The 6,995-nt window shown below is 31.8% G+C and overlaps 1 long non-coding RNA gene across 1 annotated transcript; it reads right to left on the minus strand.

The window, feature by feature from the left end:
• Positions 1 to 3,139: 3,139 nt before the first annotated feature.
• On the minus strand, positions 3,140 to 6,494 carry LOC129903953 (uncharacterized). The gene is made up of 4 exons (XR_008770328.1): positions 6,418 to 6,494; positions 6,231 to 6,323; positions 5,526 to 5,616; positions 3,140 to 4,164 (listed from the first exon to the last, which is right to left on the minus strand). It is a non-coding gene; the product is annotated as an uncharacterized LOC129903953 (long non-coding RNA).
• Positions 6,495 to 6,995: the final 501 nt, after the last annotated feature.

The following is a 6,995-nucleotide window of genomic DNA, read 5'->3' on the forward strand; positions in this document are numbered from 1 at the left end:
TTTATTTAAGCATAACTAAAATTTAAAATAAAATAATTTACAAAAAGATCATAATTGAAATAGAACTCATCCGATAGAGTCCTGCCAAATTTCGATGTGCTACGTTCTCTTGCTACAAATTTTAGGAAAAGTAAAGATTTTATTGTGTATACTTGCCAGTAAATGAAATTAGGTGCCAAAACATGATAATTTAGAAGGGAAATATAGCCAGTTCCTTGGAAGAAGATAAGAAGCCATTTTACTTTTACTTTTTGGATATGTCTCGAGTCATATAGGTAGAGAGATAAGAGTGACACGTAAAATGTTTTTTTTAAGCATTCATACCTTTGTCCCTATTGTTTTTTTTTTAATTTTTCATTCGATTCATATTTATATTGAAACTTAATTATTTCGAATTCATATCATGTAGAATTTATTTGAGTAAAAATACTTTTTATCAAATAACTTTTTATAATCAAAACCTCTAATTATAAAAGAAACAACACTATCAACAGATGCACAGAACGAACCACATTCTTTGGTGGTACTTTGTCCATATTCACGTACTTGAAGATTTATTTTAATTATTTTTCTTTAAAAAATCAAACTATGCAATTAATGTGTAGATTAGTTTGACAATAAGTAGAAGAAAAAAAACTAAATTGATATAGTAATATATTTTTTTCTATACATTTACAATATCATGTAGTGTTTTCCTTTAAATATTTGCCTAAACATACTTGTAATCCTTAAAGTGTGATATTTAATAGGAAAAATAATTAAGACCTTTCTAAATTTAGTATGAATTATTAATTGCATATTTAAATTATTTGTCTTAACTATCCTTTTATATTTGACTACTTGATAATTTTTTTACCCCTGCATGATCTGTATTCAAATGCAGTGGGATATACTCATCTTCCACATGAATATTTTGTCCAAGTGATATTTTTTAAATAAAAATATATTTTATATTTATAAAATTCATTAATCGTAAGATTTTTTCGGGTTAAATTATTAAAAAACTTTGCTAAAACTTTACTTTTTAGGGAAAACCAAAACTTATTTGGCTAAATATAATAAAAATTTCAGTCAATTTACCCAGGGAAAAAAAAGAAATACACGGTTGAAACAAATACTCATTACATCTAAACAAGATATAATAATTATTATACAGTAGGAACTTCATTATTTTGCTAAAAATTTTATTTCGTGAGGCATAAGTTTATATTTTCGCAGCATAATATTTAATAAGTTATGTCGTAAAAGGCATAACAATTTATGTTGTATTTGTTCTGTTGGAAAAAGACAATTTAAAATTAATTTCAACTTTTTAGAGAAAAAAAATAATTTTAGAAAAGAGAGTCGCCACTTAATTTTTTAAAGAAATTAAGAAAACTTAATTTAAAAGACCTTAACAGATTTAAGTCTTAAAAATTAGAGGAAATGGGTAAGGGTTCAAATTTCCACTTTGAGAAGGTGTTAGCACTCAAAATGGCCGCTAACATGCGGTTATCCGATGATTTAAAAATTATTTGACTAACTTTTGGAAAATTACTTGTAAGTAGTAAATATAAATATATTTATTTGAGCAATAAATCAACTTGAAATACTTGAGATAATTTATCTAGAAAATATACTCTATTAAATGACTAAATAATTGAATTTTAAATATGTTTAAAGAGAAGTAATAGATCCAATGTATTTTAACTAAATTAAAGGCAATTAATACTTTGATTAAATAAGGAAAATCACTTGAACTATTTAGGGAAAAATCAATTTAGAGAAAGACATTTTAAACTCAATTGATTTGAAAGAACATCGATTTAAAAATCTTTAACATAATTTGGAAGAAAATTATATTTGTTGAAATGTTTAAGTAAAATAAAACACTTAAATAAAATTATTTTTAAAGAATAAATTAACAGAAAAAATGGCTTCTCTTTTAGGGGAGTTCAATTAAGTTAAACCAAACTAAATCAACTTCTACGCAAGTATAAATAAACGTAAATAACTAAATAAATTATTACAACCCGAATTAAAGATAATTGAATAAAGTATGAAAATTTGGCTCAACACTTAATTTTTGTACGCCCGGACTAAGCTATTGGCCCCCTGCGTTTTGGGTCTTAGGCTCAATTCTACTGTATATCACGGATGTATATACACTGTATATCAATGTATACAACACTATTTTCATATATATATCAAACTATATATACACTGTATATAGCTTACTTTCATCTCCATCAACCTGTAAATCAACATCCCTTTCCATTTTTTTAAGAGGATGACTCGAAAAAGGGTATTTGGGCCTCCGTGGCTCAATGTCGAAATGCAAATAATGGAGAAAGTCCATATTGAACTCGGACGATGGTTCATACAATAAACAAAAAGGATAACATTAGTAAATGAATAGAGAGAAAGCAATTGATATATGATTTGTATTAATTGAATAAAGGATACTTAAACATCTCATTCTAAGTACAATCATTAGGATATAAAGAAAACCAATATAAAACTTGCATCTAAGAACGAGATACCTCATTAATTCTAATTAATCATGTATTGTACTAAGAGATCAATTCATGCATAACATTTAATAATACAAATATGAGCTACTGTATATTAACAAACAAACACATAAACTTTACGGTAAAGGAATAGAGACAACACAACTCATGATCAAATTACCACTAAATTCAACTTGGTATGGTGAGTACTCGAGGCATAAGAATGAAATATCAAAACACACATATGTATATATGTATAACACTTAAAAGGATCACATATGACATAATAAAATAACATAGTGACTAACAACATGCATATATCTAGAAAAAAAAAAGGAACATAGAAATATATTCGAGTAAATAAAGGACATGGAATTAACATATACATTATACTAACTCAAATATCAAAGCAAAATTTAAATCAATTAAGCCATGAAAATTCTAATTAATAAGTAACTTAAGCATATATTTGTTATCTAAATGATGATAAAAGAAGAAATTGAAGACGTAAAAATCTATATCGTCAAAGAAAACTACTTGAAAAAAATAATGAATGAAACTATGAGTTTTCACATATTTGATAAACAATATCACTAAACTTTAAGCAGGACAAAAAAATTATATTATTAATCTAATTAATCCTAACACATGCTTACAAAAAAATAAGATTACAAATCGACTACATAAAAGACATAAAATAATTATTCATTAAATAAAATAAAGTCGAGAATAGATTTTTATCTATTTTCGGGCAACGACTGAGACGACGAATTTGAGGGAAATGAACTCCTTGAACCCACCAAGAAATGAGCAAAAGAACTAAAAAAATGGAATCGAAAATCCGAGACTAAATTTTTTTGTGATTTTTTTTGTCTAATTTTTTTTTTAGTATTATGTTCTTGCTTTCCTCTTTTTTTTTTATTCTTCTTTCATGTTTTTGAATGTCAATTTATTCTCCTTTTTTTTTGATATATGTTGTTCTTCCTCTTTTTATAAAGAAGATGAAGAGATTTTTTAAAAAACAGTGAGGTTGGTGGGAATAATAATGAGGTTTTTAAATAATGATGGATTTGGTGGGGGGAAAGGGAAAAGGACAAGGATGGGAGTAAGAGAATAATGATGTTTGGGAATTTAAAAAAATAAAGGTTTAGGTGGGATTGGAAGGTGGAAAAGGAAAAAGAAGAAAGAGGTGGGGTTAATATTATATAAGTATAATATATATATATTGTAGTGAGTTAGTGTTGGACCAACATTATTATAAGAATTGGGCTTTAGGTATGTACATGCTAGTATTGTCACGACCCAACCCCGTAGGCCGTGACGGGCGCCCGAACTGGACACTCGCGTATACCCCTGCTAACGATAAGTAAACATGTCTTCTATTTGAGTCATAGCGTACCAACTGGCAAGACAATATATAAGCCGACAAGGCTATCGTAACATATAGGCACAACCTTACATGCATACATATACAACTCACATACATGTCTACAGACCTCTAAGAGTAAGAACAGTAACATAAGGCGAGACAGGGCCCCCACCGTACCCGTAATCAAATAAATATATACATAGAAGGTTTAGTACCAAAACTCGGCTCCGATTCAATGGAGCTTTTTATAAATTTACTGAGTGGAATCCTAAGCTGGCGAATCCCCAAAGCGCGCGCCTGTACCTGCGGGCATGAAATGCAGCCCCCCCGAAAAGAGGGGGTCAGTACGACATATGTACTGAGTATGTAAAGTATAAAACATCAAAAGGAGGGCACAACTAACATAGGGATGCAGGGGAAAGTATAACATTCAACAAACCACTGTACCTGCATCTCATAAAATAAAGTCATACATACTATCATCACCTACTATACCCGGCCTGTTCGGGGACCCGGTGTAACAACCACATCACTCTGTTATCATAAGCATCTATGTGCTATTAGTGCTATCTCATATAATAATGCCGAGGAACGTACGGCCCGATCCATTTATCATATAGTAATGCCGAGGAACGTTCTGCCTGATCCATTTATCATATAGTAATGTCGAGGAACGTTCGACTCGATCTATATATCATATAGTAATGCCGAGGAACGTTCGACCCGATCCATATATCATATAATAATACCGAGGAGCGTTCGGCCCGATCCATTTATCATTAGTAATGCCAAGGAACGTTCGGCCCGATCCATATATCATATAGTAATTATAGTCGGTCCGGGACTCGATGAAAGATGTATCACAGTATACACGAGTGGAGTAGTGAGTAACCCTATGCAATTTAAACCATCATTGGAGACTTGTTGAACTAATCAAAATGAATTATCACTCAAAAATTAAGACAATAGCCATAACAAGTACCTTTGGAGTGTCCTTATGGTCTGCATTAAAGTAGCCCTTTTGGAGTCATCTACTCGTATCAAGGCGTAATAAAATATCTTTTGGAAGTCAAGAAAATGACAATCTTAGTGGCCTTGAGAATGGGGCTTCCTTGGGATCACCCATACTTCATTTATTTGTTTCATAAAGTTCATATCAAAAAAAGATTAACTTTACCTACTTACTACTTTCCAAGGTATAGAAAAAACCTTGAGAGGCCATAGTTCAATTATTAGAAGGGTTCTAGCTTAAAGGAGTGAATAAGAGTCATGCTTTATACCACAACCTAAATTATACCAACTTAGGATGGTTGGACACTTTCAAATGAATCGAGGCAAAAGGACATAAGTTTTAGGAAATTAAAAACGTTAGCCATCTTAGTGTACTTAAGAATAAGAGCTTCTTGTGGACTTTGCACATTCTTCGTCCGTGGCTTTCTATGGGCCATGCCAAAAGAAGAAAGAGAATAAGTTTTACATACCCTCTACTTTCCCTCATAAAATTATTATATACATATGTGCCGTGGAACGTACGACCCGATCCTTAAATAGTAACATATATCATACTTGGCCCATCAAGGAACTCGGTACCATAAACATTTTATCATAACATCATAACTTACGTCAAGGGCATATCAAGAGAGAAGAAGGGCAGCTTTACTTACTTATGCCAAAAACATGCCAAGAGAAAGAAGGAAGTTTCACATACTTTTTCGGGATTAATTGAAATCCGGCTTGCCTTGATACCTCCTTAACCTATTGACATGAAAGTAATACTAATATTAATAGTCTTTCACTTTCCAATAGCCCACTGTACAACCAAGTACTAATAGGAGTCATTTCCTTATCCATTACCCCCGACTAGTTTGTTACTAGTTCCGATGCTACCGAAAATCGAACAACATTTCCCCTATAACTTCAACATCCCCGAGATTTCAACTCGGCCACAATATCAACAACCATACCAACAACAACAAATAACAACATATTTACAATTAAATCACTTCAACCTTACACAATACAAGTTCCAAACAACTAGTTTCAAACTACGATACCAAAAATAGAGTTTCTAGTTTCCATTTTGCAAAATCTTTAACCGTACGAAGCGGGGGTCGTGTGGCTGCAACCAGCAGCTCCCCCACCTCCTTTAGAACACTTTTAGGCCCTGCAACACACCACCACACGACCATCAGCAGCCCTCACACGCACAACGCCTCATTTCGACTACAATTTAACTACGACGACTTCAATTTAGATTGTTTCTTTCGCTGAGCATTTCTACGACGTTCTTACACTTCCAGCAGCATAAAGGATGTGTAATACACCCTATAACAACACCATAAACTTCAAATTTAAATAAAAGACCTTACCTTTCCCGAAATTGGCCAAAACTCGCCAAAGCCTGCCTCGAAAACTCTTCTAACGCGATTAAAACGTCATGGCTGCTTGCTATCCGTTTGGTGCTGCTCCAAGCCATGATTTTATACTATTAATACCTCCATATCATCGTGGTATACTCTAGATAATTAATTCATGGAATGAAATCGGAGAACTCACCTTTTTTTCTCCCAAATCCGAGTTCTCTTCTTCTCTCTAGCTAGAGTTTTCTCTCCTTCCTTTTCTCTAGAATTTTCTTGTAGTTTCTTTTTGATAAAGAGAACTTAATGGATAAAGATGACTTAAAAGTCATCAACATATATATATATATATATATATATAGGCTACCTAATTAATGGGCTAACTTTCCAAGATTTGAGCCTTTTCTTTTGTTGGACCTCAATATTACTATTATTATTATGGTTTTGAGCCCAACAAAACCATAAATTTTATTAGTAATTCACAAACTAGTTTCCAAAATTCCCAATTTTGCCCTCGGCCTTCCTCCGTATTTTCACACCAATTTTTCCATGAACATCACACCGGTACTAATTAAAATGAATAAACTAATTCACAACCTCATTCCTTGCAAGCCAAAAATAATTTTTTCTCTTTCCGAATGCCCAAAAGTGCGGGATATAACAAGTATGTTGTAATAGTGTAGGTTGTTATTGTTATTGAGTTTGTAGATAGTGGGATGACAACATTGGGTTGGATAACTTTGGGGCCGAATTTGGGTTAAAAATGACTTGAAATTT

The sequence above is a fragment of the Solanum dulcamara genome, chromosome 9 (genome assembly GCF_947179165.1).
Source record: "Solanum dulcamara chromosome 9, daSolDulc1.2, whole genome shotgun sequence".
NCBI lineage: Eukaryota > Viridiplantae > Streptophyta > Magnoliopsida > Solanales > Solanaceae > Solanum > Solanum dulcamara.